General features: G+C 43.8%; 1 protein-coding gene across 1 annotated transcript in view; it reads left to right on the top strand.

Moving 5' to 3' along the window:
• The window catches only part of STK3 (serine/threonine kinase 3), a 247563-nt gene that overhangs the window by 96542 nt on the left and 138415 nt on the right, over positions 1-12606 (top strand). The window lies entirely within an intron of this gene.

Below are 12606 nucleotides of genomic sequence, written 5' to 3' on the forward strand. Positions count from 1 at the left end.
AAAATTTGCCCAAAAAATTTAATTCTGAAATGTTATCATTTGCCATTAATTCTTGTGGAACACCTAAAGGGTTACCGACGTTTGTAAAGTCAGTTTTAAATACCTTGAGGGGTGTAGTTTCTAGAATGTGGTCATTTTTGGGTGGTTTATATTATGTAAGCCTCACAAAGTGACTTCAGATCTGAACTGGTCCTTAAAAAGTGGGTTTTTGAAAATTTCAGAAAAATTTCAAGATTTGCTCCTAAACTTCTAAGCCTTGTAACATCCCCAAAAAATAAGATGGCATTCCCAAAATCCAAACATGAAGTAGAGATATGGTGAATGTAAAGTAATAACTATTTATTTTTGGAGGTATTACTATGTATTATAGAAGCAGAGAAATTGAAACTTGGAAATTTGCTAATTCTTCAAAAATTTTGGTAAATTTGGTATTTTTTTTATAAATAAAAATGATTTTTTTTACTCCATTTTTACCAGTGTCATGAAGTACAATATATAAAGAAAAAACTATCTCAGAATGGCCTGGATAAGTAAAAGCGTTTTAAAGTTATTCATACATGAAGTGACACTGGTCAGATTAGCAAAAAATGGCCTGATCCTTAAGGTGAAAATGTATGAAATCATTTTTTTACACAATAAAAGCACACAGAGCTATGGGGACTGGGTATTGCGATGTGCTAGCAGCCATCTAGCAACCCATGTCCTCAGCTCTGGGATCCTCCCCGGCCTGGCTTTGAAAAATTAGAGCCTTGATAGCCACCTCTTGGAACAGAAGGAAAGTTCCTGTGTGGCCTGCATATTGAAATTGCACGTACGCATTGGACATTTCTATCTGTACAATGTGTACGGCCAGCTTTTTGTACCACACTTTAGTTTTTCGTATGGCACTGTAGGGCTTCAGAAGTTGATTTGAAAGATCCACCCACCCATCCCATGTGCCTATTGTAGTCCAGGATACAAACTGGTTTGAGGGTAGAGGTTGTGGTACTTCGCACATGAGCAAGGGAGCTGGCGTTAGTCTGAATGGTGGTCAGTACAAGGACGTTCCACTTGTAATTAACCGCCAGCATGTTCTCATGGAGGAGAGCCCTTCTTTCACCTATTCTTAGTGGTTGCTTTACCAGGGATCTAGGGAGGCCTCTCTGATTTTTGCGCACTGTGCCGCGAGCCACAGTACCTTTGGCAGTTAGGAACCTGAATAGGGGTATGCTGGCATAAGGGTTCACTCTGGGACTTCTGAGACTCATCTCAGGTCAATTTGCATATGTATCAAATCGTTTTTTTTTTACACAATAAAAGCACACAGAGCTATGGGGACTGGGTATTGCGGATGTGCTAGCTGCCATCTAGCAACCCATGTTCTCGGCTCTATACACAAAATTCTGGTGACAGGTTCCCTTTAATCTATTTCATTTAATGTTTGTGTGTGTCGTTAAAAGATATCAACACTATCCACTATAACAGTGACATCTACAGCACCCGTCCCCAAAACAGTGACCTCCACAGCCCCCCCCCCCACAGTGCCCCGTCCTTTAAAATTTGACCTCCACAGCAGCCAACCCCCTTAACTTTGACCTTTACAGCAGCCTTTCCTTTTAACAGTGACTTTTACAGCATACCACCCCCTTGACAGTGACCTCCACAGGGGCCCGCCCCCTTAAAAGTGGCCTTTACTGGATCAGGGGCGTGTTCTTTTGAACAGCTCTAAGACAGCAGCACTGTACTGTCTGAGTGTGAGCTGCAGGGAGAAAGTCACTCTCCCTCCCACCCCTGCAGCTGACAGAAGTTGATTTTTACCCTCATATTTTCAATCCCTGTCGGCTCAGGAGTTGGAGGGGGCGTGGCCTAACCAGATCAGGGGTGTAGCTTAGTGGGACCTGGGGGTGGGGTTTTAAGTATTTTGAGGGTGGACGTGTCTGTGCTCCTTCCTGCAAGAGTGACGCCCCTCTGGGCACCTTACTGGCTCATTTGCATACCAAATAAATTGGATTTTCAGAGGATAAAAACATCTATTGCTGAAGCAAAGGCACATCTGGAAATAAGGTACTATGCTATTAGGCCATGGCTTTACTTCAGTAGCGATTATCCTGGTGACGGATTTCCTTTAAAGCTGACCTACAGCAGTGAAGAAAAATGGCTGTGTTATGGAAACCTGGAGTACAACTGTATGTGGAGGCTAATGGCCTGTGAGCTTCTATTGGCTGATAAGGGTAATGTGACCAAGGTTCTATTGGCTAATGCATTTTTGGGGAATATCTCAGGACAGTACATCATAGAGAGCTGAGACCTGGTCTAAAACCTTCCCGGACACCTGATATACCTGTGTGCCAAATTTCGTGATTGTAAATGCGACGGTGCGGATTCCTTTAGCGGACATACACACATACAAACATACACTCAGCTATATATATATATATATATATATATATATACACATACACACACTCACATATATAACTACTACTAACTGCAGGTCCTTTTTTCACTCACACACACAAAAATAAAATATAAAAATGTGCAGATGTAAGTGAGCACACTACTGATTGGTGCTCTGCAGCACGCACACACACACACACACACACATTGTGGGTGCAAAAACTGTAATACAAAAATTCACTACAGTGTTAAAAAGTGAATGAAAAATTAACATATATATATATATAAGATGAAAAACGGACAGCACTCCAGGTAAAAGATAGTGATGATTATTCACCCATGTGGATGGCAACGTTTCAGCTCATATAAGAGCCTTTTTCAAGCAATGAACACAGTGCAAATGTGGGGTATATATAGTCCAACCCCTATTACATCACAGCATAATCAATTAGCAAATAAAGTGCAAATAGTGCATATATATAAAAAAATCAGGCTGTATATATAATAATCACATGTATGTCAGTATCAAAATTCATCACTAGTGTGTACAAAATACATTGTAAAGTGAATCAAATATGACATAAGTGTATACATCAATTAATAAAAATCAGGTGCACAAATAGTGGGAGGGGCGAGAAGACATGATGCTGCCAAAAGGGGGGGGGGGGGGGCGACATACCCGGTGCCATTGTCTGTGCCGCACATGTCAAATACCGCCACGTCCGGCGTACAGATGGAACCAGTGCGCAGGCGCCAAGTCGCATAAAGATCATGATGTGGCTTCCTCAAATGACGTAACCGGAGCATGCGCACAAGTGTGGAGGAGCTTCGTCAGCCATCTTGCAAGTTCTACAGATACCTTCATATGAAAAACAGCGCAGACACTAAATCGCATCGACGATGCGATATAGTGTATTATCCTCACAGATGATAGCGAAAGTATACGCAAAGCAAAAGAGAGGGAAAAAGACACTTAGTCAGCCATCATGAAAAATAAAAAAATATATAAAAGTGCCAAACTAATGTGTGTGCGCATAGCCTAGTGTTAGACAAGACAGCGCAACACGGAAATAATGCCATGTACCTTTTCGTGTACCCATGAGGGACAGAGGAGAGAATGTAACGGAAGGTACAACTCACCTCACAAATAGACAAAATGTAGCAATGTACGCCGCGGAATCCGCAGCGGACATATCGCATAAATGCCAACGTTCCTCAATGGGGACACATTAAATGTAGGACACACAATAGGTGGCATAATATAGCAGGCATAACTGAAAAAGTGTGGACGAAGCAAAAACCATCATATACACTAAATGGAAACATGTAGGCAAATACGGAACACATCGGGTATGTCTCACTTCTCCAGCCCGCAGCATCATACTTATCTGTGGAGATAACGAAATATATATTTATATAAAGCCCTATTTCTTGTTAAAAAAAAAAAACTCAAACTCTAAAAATAATCCCCAGGTGCTGATCAGGCAGGTATGCACTGAACAGCACATGGCGGTCACAGCTCGCACGCAGAAAAAGTGGTGCAGAGCTGGAAAATTGTAAAAATAAAAAGACCAAAAAAAGCGTACGGACCAAATGGCGTCCGTAAAAAAAGGAAGCAGGGGTGGGAAGGGACAGGGAGGAGGGGGTGGTTTATGGATCTAGGACATCTGCAAATAAAAAAATAAAAAAATCAGTGCAGCAATTTCAGATGTTTTACTTTTTATAAAAAAAAAAAATCTTCTTTCAGCAGGAAAGGTTTGAAAGCACCACAAGTTCCAGCAAGCCAACAGCAGGACAGAAAAGCACAGAACCTCTTAGCATGCAGTCACCAGCTACAATGGCTGCATGCAGGGAGGTTCAGCCCTTTTCTGTGCAGCTATAGCACTGCCATTGGCTGAAGTGTTGTTCCAGCCAATCGCAGCGCTGGATGGGGACGCCTAACACCGGTGTCCCCTGCCTCACCTCGCAGGAGACCGGTGCTGACCAGTTCAGCATCGGTCACCTCCCCCTGACCCCTACCGACCCTCCTCGCAGCTGTATACAGCTTCAGGCGCTGCAATGTGTCGGTCTTCATTGACCGGCCAATCGCAGCGCTTGGAGCTGCAGGAGGGCGGTGCAACACCATGATGCCCTTATTCGGCATGGCTGCCTGCCAATAAGAGCAGCCATGGTGCCCCGATTTCCCCGCGATCATTCCCCAGCGCCTGGCGGGCCTTGCAGTACATGTACGGCACTGGTTCTTAAGTCAAGTCCAGTTGCACCGTACATGTATGCCGCGGGTTCTTAAGGTGTTAAATAGTAATCTATTCTCCCTGATACGTTGGGCCGTGTTTCCATAACACGAGAGTGTTGTCTTGATTGTGTGTCTGAGGAGATGACTTTACTGCCTTAATTGCGTCATTTGTCACATAAAAAAATAAATAAATAAAACCTTTGTACTTTTTTAATAAAAAAAAAGACAGATTTACGGTATGCAGTTAATGGTTGTTAAACTACCGGTTGCCGCTGTAAAACTGAGCTACTAGTGTAAGGTTAAGTGTGTTGCAATGTGGTGCTTTTATGGCTTGATACAAAGAGCTGCTTGTGATGTCTATACACCAATAAAGAGCGTTAGCTTAGGCTACATTCACCGGGCCGTATCCGTTTTGTGGTCCATAGACCGCGGATCAGCAAAATGCGGTTGCCGGCCGTGTACATCCCACAATTTTTTGACAACCCCATTATCAAAATGCCATTTCTTGTCTGCCAAACTTGTATGTTTTTATAATTTTATTTTCTGTACACATTCATTGCGGCCCATAGAAATGAATGGGTCCACGTGCCGTCCCCAAAAAATTCAGATTGGACATGGACCGAAAATACAGTAGTTTGAATTAGACCTTCTTCAAAATTGAAGAAAGTCATGCTACATGTGAACCGTTCCCCCGTGCACCGTAACCTCGTTCTCCTAGCAGAAATTTGTCACCAGGTTATCAAAGTAACTAGTTCAAGACCGGCACATTTATCCCCTTCCTGACCAGGCAAATTTTTTTAGTACTTGTGTCTTTGAAAGCCCACATTTTCCCCCATTCAGTTACATAAATAGTTTTTGCACTAATTTTCGGTGATACGTGGGGCTTTGTTTTTTATCTAATTTTTTGTTTTGTTTTGTTTTTTGATATATGGAATGTATGGGTTGTGGTTGGTAGGAGCAGGGCTAGAAGTTGTGATGTGATGTTTTGTTCATTTTTATGTAAATTTTTCTATAATTGTATTTATTTATTTATTTTTTATTTCTTTATACTTTTTGTCCCCCCCCCCCCCCCCCCCCATAAGGTCATTCAAGACCTTAACATTTAACATACATTTTTTTATAGCTTATTTCTCCTGTAACTGAGGCTGACCTATTATCTTACAGATTATAAGCTCTTGTGGGCAGGGTCCTCTATCACTCTGTACCAGTCTGATAGTTTTTGGAATTAATGGTGCTTTAAAATAATAATAATAATTAATAAAATTAGCCCCTGTTACATGGGGAATACAGGCCCTCAAGAGTTTTTACATTGCTGCACAGAACCGCGGAGCTGATCTGGGTCTGCTAAGTTAGCTCCCCAGCATGTTTGACCTAATGGAAGAATGATGCTCTCCTACTTCCCGCCTCTCAGTCTTGAGCCACAGCTGTGTTCAGCGATCTTCCATTCACCGGCTTGTTTAATTCTGGCTGGACTATGGACAGGGTCGCATGTGCCACTGCAGCCAATGACTGGCCTCAGCAGTGACATATGCCAAAGTGGCACATTACTGCTGGGTCATGTGTGGGGGGCTGGCAGATATGATTCTTTCATTAGGTCAAACCTGCTTGGGTGGAGTGGCCTTGAGATAATGAAAAACTGAAGGAAAACCCTTGGATTCACAGGTCAGTCCTCCAGACTTGGATGTGCTACTGCTGGACCGTGAGTTGAACTAACCCAAACTTACAACATCGTTGACATTAAATGGGTTGTAAGAATTAGTAAAACATTGACATTTTTTTCTTGTAAAAAGCGGTTCCATGCCTGTACGTCTTGGACAACAAGAAGGAGGCACGTAAAGAAGGAAATTGGCATGCAGATTATGCAGCCATATCAAGTATTTAAAGGGAAACACACAATGGGGGATTGAAGGAAGACTCTGCCATTTCAATATGGTCCGTGGAGCTTTAGGGAAGTAGAGTGTAGGACATGGGAGCATGCCGTCGGCGATACCCGTCCACTTGAGTAATCCAGGAGTTGGTTTAGCTATATGAAATTGCACCATCTTCTTTGCTTGGTACAAACTGCAAAATCCAAAGGTGGGATTTCCCTTGGTACCATGACGTGCCGTCCTCGCTGATAACATTTATAGCTCACAGAGATTGATGGCAGTGATTGACAATTTTAGAAGCCGGTAAAAAGTGTATGTAATAAAGACACTGTTCAGTAGTAAACGTATAGATCGTTATCGTTATCTTAATTGCACACAGTTTTCCTAATACTTCTCAACGTCATTCTCCATTGGCATACCCCCTTACAGGGAGTCTTAAGCGAATCGACCTTCGGATCATAGATCTGAATTTGATTTGTTCAAATACCCTGTACAGTATTAAAATGTATTGGCTCCGTGGAGACCATGTTCGTCTTGCGAGGCATTCGGTGAATTCCTACTGTCTTCATATCTGCGTCTTTAAAACAATTTAGTCGGCTTTGGTACTGCCTGGTGCCTCTGTACCAAAGCCCAGTTCGAATTGCTATTTAAAAATGTTTTTAATAGGCAGATATGAACAGTGTAGTAATTCACCGAAGTCTCGCGCGACTTCAAGCAAGACTAACTTTGGCTCCATGGAGCCAATACATTTTAATGCCATTAAGGGGTCATCATTAAAGTTGAAGTATTTGAACAAATGGAATTCGGAACGATGATACGAAGGTCGATTTGCTCAAGCCTAGTAACTTTAGCGAAAGTTGGGATCCCCAGGCACATTAGGCAAGCCAGTTTCATAGGTACAAATCTGCTGACAGATGCCCTTTAAAGGGGTTCTCTGTATTTTCTATATTGATAGGTAGGTCATAAATATCAGATTGGTGGGGGTTCGACACACAGTAAACCATAGCGTTTGGGCAAATGCTGTGGCCTGTGGCTGCCCGAATGAGAGATGAGTTACGGTAAGCCTTCTGTTATTTAGTTTCCATCTCCGACGGCTGCCCGAAACAGCATATCCATGCGCTTGCCGAGTGTTGGACCCCCACCGATCTGATATCGTTGACCTATCTGGAGGATATCAGATCGATGGGGGTCCAACACTCGGCAAGCGCATGGATATGCTGTTTCGGACAGCCGTCGGAGATGGAAACTAAATAACAGACAAAGTTGGAAGCAGAAGGCTTACCGTAACTCCTCTCTCATTCTGGCAGCCAGAGGCCACAGCATTTGCCCAAACGCTATGGTTTACCGTGTGTCGAACCCCCACCAATCTGATATTTATGACCTACCTATAAATATAGAAAATGCAGAGAACCCCTTTAAAGGGCATCTGTCAGCAGATTTGTACCTATGAAACTGGCTTGCCTAATGTGCCTGGGGATCCCAACTTTCGCTAAAGTTACTAGGCTTGAGCAAATCGACCTTCGTATCATCGTTCCGATCATCATCCTCAAAAATCTGGAATATCCGTTTAAAGTATCTAAAGGGTCTCTCTGAATGCAGATATTCATTAAAGTGTTTATCCAAACTATAAAACAGCCCCCCTCCCATCCCTATGGCGGGGCCCCTCATATAGATTATACTTACCCAGCTCCCTCGCACCTGCGTCGCTCCTGATCTCCGCGCCTGTTGCGGCCTGCTGTTGGCTGCTCCCCACTGCGGCCTGCTGTTGGCTGCTCCCCACTGCGGCCTGCTGTTGGCTGCTCCCCACTGCGGCCTGCTGTTGGCTGCTCCCCACTGCGGCCTGCTGTTGGCTGCTCCCCACTGCGGCCTGCTGTTGGCTGCTCCCCACTGCGGCCTGCTGTTGGCTGCTCCCCACTGCGGCCTGCTGTTGGCTGCTCCCCACTGCGGCCTGCTGTTGGCTGCTCCCCACTGCGGCCTGCTGTTGGCTGCTCCCCACTGCGGCCTGCTGTTGGCTGCTCCCCACTGCGGCCTGCTGTTGGCTGCTCCCCACTGCGGCCTGCTGTTGGCTGCTCCCCACTGCGGCCTGCTGTTGGCTGCTCCCCACTGCGGCCTGCTGTTGGCTGCTCCCCACTGCGATGTGCCGGGGAGCAGGGTAAGTATAATGTATATAAGGGGCCCGGGCATTAGGGGCCATGTTTGATAGTTTGAATAACCCCTTTAAGTGATAGGAGAAGGTTATCTGTTGTGTTGTTTTTCAGGCCAGTAAAACTTTTGTTGCGAAAATGTTATCATTTCCGTCTACTATAGCGGAGTAGACGAGAGAGTTTTCTGGATTCCTAGTAAAGACGTAAGATTGAACGCGCCGTCACATCGGAGGTTGTTTTCACTTTATGTCCCATAACTGAAAAGCAAACTTTTCATTGGAACGAAGCGAGTTGTCTTTTAGCGAGGTCAAGAGATTGCAGATGTCGGGCAGTTTTTTCTTTTCCTCCTTTAGAAAATGAGAAATGAGCCCGTCTCTGTCAACATTACTTAGCTTCTCTGCCTGCTCTTCCCCAGATAAGATAATGGTTAATGCTGTTAGTGGGACTTTATCCTGTAATTCTTCCTTGTGTCTAAGCTTCTGTTTCTTCTCTTTATCCAAACAAACTGCTGACTAGAGAAATATTTGCAGTAGTTATTTTTTATGAAGTCAGATGAGATAAGACGATAAACCTCTCTATGGGGCTTTTTGAGTTCATCGGGCCCAATGTTTACTGCCACCAAAGGTCTATATAGGAAGGTGCCAGTCCTTGTTCTCGGTAAGTGCATGGTATCGGGGGACAGTTAGGGGGTCAGTAATTACACGTCATTCTCTTCTCTACCCAATGTATGTTATAAAGACATATGAAAAGGAGTTTGACCGCAGGGTAAGTCTGGCTGGAGACACATTGAGCTGTCGCTTTTAAAAGGGTGATTCCATGATTAAAGGGGGCTGTCTCACTTCAGCAAATGGCATTTATCATGTAAAGTTAATACGAGGCACCTCCTAATGTAGTGTTTTTATCCGTATTGCTTCCTTTGCTGGCTAGCCTCATTTTTCCATCACATAATACATATCTGGTTTCCATGGTTACGACCACCCTGCAATCCAGGATTGGTGGCCGTGCTTGCACACTATAGGAAAAAGCAACGGCCTATGTACGTTCCTATGGTCCCAGCCACCAGAGAAGCCAGTGCTTTTTTATTTTGTTTGCAAGCATGGCGACCAGTGCTGGATTGCAGGGTGGTCGTAACCATGGAAACGAGACACATATAATGTGACGGAAAAATTAGTCTAGCCAGCTAATGAAACAATATGGACAATAACAATATATTAGTAAATGCTTTGTATTAACTTTCTGTACACAATGAATGTCGCTTGCTGAAGTGAGACGACCCCTTTAAGGTAAAAAAGGGAAAATCAGACAGTACATGGCAATACCTTTCTAACAAAGCTAGAACCAGCCCTGTACCTCACATGGGTCCAGAAGTCCTTCCATTCACTGCTAGATTTATGTCAAGCTGGCAGCTCAGGGGATGTGCCCTTTCTTATGGGATGTGTCCTTTCTGCTGCAGCTCTTTCCCTGTAAGGTTACAAGGCCACATGTCGTGCGAGAGTAAGACACAGAAAGTCGTGCAACGCAAAAATATTTGCGTCTTGTCGGCAACATGCCGTCGCACGGTTTAGAACCATGATTTTACTGCGAAAAACATAGCCAAGCCGCAGGTGAATCGCCCGTTGTGAACGACTTGCATTAAAGTCAATAGAGTAAAAGTCCCGTGCGACCTGTGGCACAGAATCCAGCATGTCTGGATTTTTTGTGACTGTTGCAGCATTGCGACACCATTAACAAGCATTAGATGTAATGTCGTGCAAAACATGTTGCCATGTAGCCGTACCCTAACTATCATAGCTTCTAACAGCGGATATTGCTGGTGGCAGTTGAAGGATAGAACTGAGCATGTGCGTCCACCTCAGCGACGTGGACAGAGAGATGAGCAAAACCACAAACAGCAGGTGGCGCCATATATATATATATTGTATAACATAGTGGCTAATAAGTATTTTAGACCCTTTTGCTTTTTTATTTATTTATTTTTTTCAATTTTCCAGAAAAGGGGCTTTGCTTAGCAGGAAGGGGGCATGGTCAAAATGTTTACACATGATTCTGGCAACTGATGGGTGGTGTATAGTTAGACTAGACCAGGGATGGCCAACCTGCGGCTCTCCAGCTGTTGTAAAACTACAACTCCCACCATGCCCTGCTGTAGGCTGATAGCAGTGGGCATGCTGGGAGTTATAGTTTTGCAAAACATCTGGAGAGTCTCAGGTTGGCCATCCCTGCACTAGACAGTCTAAAGGTGTGCACCAGATTTGTAATCCAGGCGGTCATTCATTAATCTGGCACATTTGTAGACTGTCTAACTTTACATTTAGACAAGGATTAGTAAATCTGCCCCAGAAAGCACCACCTGCGCACCCTCTATAGTTGGTTATACCCCTGGGGGCTTTCATGCATTAGTATATGAACTCATAAAGCCCCAGTGAAGTGTTTGAGCAGACACAAGAATGGTTAGCGTGACATGACTTGCTTTTCCAGCGCTTGTCGTCAGTAAAGTGTCCTTCCATCTCTAATCGTTAATACAGCTATTGATTTTGATAAGCTTCAGTGCTGCTGTATATTGATTTGGAGGGGAAGGTGGCGGACCCTCCCGTACCGGAGGTGTACAGAGTAGACAACCTGAAATTTACGGCCTCTCATAATTCTGCTTGTGAAGAGTGAGATGTTGGGGACGGCAGATAACAGCTGTGACAGCAGGTTAAAGTTTTGGGTTTTGATTGCTACTGAATAACCATTAATTTTATTTCAGATCATCAAGAGATTAAGATATGGTGGAGGTACTAAAGGTCATTGGGAGATTGTTTCCTTCAAGGACAGCAGTGCAGGCAGTGTGTGAGAATCTCTAGTAGTCAGCTGCCAGGCCATAAAAAAACATCTTTCTGCTGTTATTGCACATTAACCACATGTTCACTGCTTTTTCCTGCATTTTCTGCCATGTAAGGAAGGGCTTTGATGTCTACATGTATTTGTTTTTGATACGTGTCCTTTATGTGATTATTATACTGAGATGCTTTTTTTTTTTTTTGTTACGCCGTTTCATTGATCACAGAATTCAGGGAGAAAATTAGTTTAGGAATGGGGGAAGCAGCTGAGAACCTGAAAACAGAACATTTTACTCTGATATATTACAAAGTTTCTTGTAGTCACGTGCACTGTTGATTTATGTAAAGTTCTGTGAAAGTACAGTGACCATTTAATCATATAAATTATATGTTGTGTCCTATAAAGAGAGGTCCTCTAATTACCAAAAAACTGTGATAACTAAGATGTTTAATATCACCTCTTCTCCGTTGATTTAAGGACCTTTTACAACGCACGGTTTTGGGCCAAGTATCGGCGAATCCGAGTGCTCGTTCCCAAAATTCTTCTCGTATAACCGATCAGCCGATAAACGAGAGTTGATGGAGGGTTCGGTCCATGAGCAGTCTCCAGTCATGTACACCGGAACAGACTGCGCGAGTTCCAATGTCTGTCACCAGTGTAAATTAATCGAGGTCGCTGATGAACAGAACCCTCCATCTGGGTTGCCAGCACATGTGCAGCGAGTAATCCACGCTGCACATGTCCAGTAGCAAAGTTTCCATGTATTGAATGCATAGTGTGTTGCAGATTTACAATTTAGAATGTTTTTTTTTTTTTTTTTTTTTTCCAGAAATTGTATTCCAATAAATAGATTTTATGTAGGATTTAGAGTTGAAGGTTTGGCCCACAAAGTCCACAGCCCTTCTAATAATGGTACGCCTCAGTGGCATATCAGATGCTTCCCTTTAAGGGTGTACTCCTGTAATAACAAATGATCACAAATCCACTGAATAGGTGTTAAATGCTAAATTGGTGGGCGGTTGACTGATGGGACCAACCAGTTGCCAGAACTGCTGTCCCATGCCCCTTGTTTGAGCGGCGCAGTGTTCAAGCATGCACACTGCCACTCCATCAAGGGTACGGCTACACGGGTCGCTGCAGCCAGGATCGCAGTGAAGGAGGA

Source organism: Bufo gargarizans, chromosome 5, assembly GCF_014858855.1.
Source record: "Bufo gargarizans isolate SCDJY-AF-19 chromosome 5, ASM1485885v1, whole genome shotgun sequence".
Taxonomy (NCBI): domain Eukaryota; kingdom Metazoa; phylum Chordata; class Amphibia; order Anura; family Bufonidae; genus Bufo; species Bufo gargarizans.